At 38.9% G+C, this 579-nt stretch overlaps 1 protein-coding gene across 12 annotated transcripts in view; it reads right to left on the reverse strand.

The window, feature by feature from the left end:
• zfr2 (zinc finger RNA binding protein 2) overlaps nucleotides 1–579 on the reverse strand; it is a 24,207-nt gene that overhangs the window by 10,625 nt on the left and 13,003 nt on the right. The gene's annotated exons all lie outside the window — the stretch shown is intronic.

Below are 579 nucleotides of genomic sequence, written 5' to 3' on the forward strand. Positions count from 1 at the left end.
CACAGGTTTTCAAAGTGCGGCCTGCAAGAAGAGTTTTTGTGGCCCTCAATAAATCATAATTGATGGTTTTTAAACCAGCTGTACATTGGAAAAAAATATTTTTTTGTTGTGGTTTCTGGCGACATCTGCAGGAACAAAAAGGTAACTACACCCAGGTTTCAATTGTACAGTGTATTCATTTCACCACTAGAGGGCAGGCAACATTTTCTTTGTCAGTGCCTTTGTAGAAAAATTAAAACAATGTTTCAAATCTTCCTCTGTTTGTTCTTATGCTCTGTTACCTGTAAGAATGACATTTGGTCATTAAAGCTGTTAAAAACAAATTTTTGTCTATCCATTTTTTTCACCAAAATTGGCCCCCAGTCTAATGTCAAGTTTTTAAATTGGCCCTCCAACTGGCAGCTGTTCGATTGTATAAGTGATCGCTACAACTTGCAGTATACCCATAGAAAAAGAATGCACTTGAGTATTTTGGCTCTACGGGTTCACCAAACGGTCTACGTTCAGGTTTGCCTGTTTTTCACCTGCAGACGGCCTGTCTCCACCCCTTAAGTTGTGTGTAAAGCTTTACCTTGTACT

The sequence above is a fragment of the Oryzias melastigma genome, linkage group LG4 (genome assembly GCF_002922805.2).
Source record: "Oryzias melastigma strain HK-1 linkage group LG4, ASM292280v2, whole genome shotgun sequence".
Classification (NCBI taxonomy): domain Eukaryota; kingdom Metazoa; phylum Chordata; class Actinopteri; order Beloniformes; family Adrianichthyidae; genus Oryzias; species Oryzias melastigma.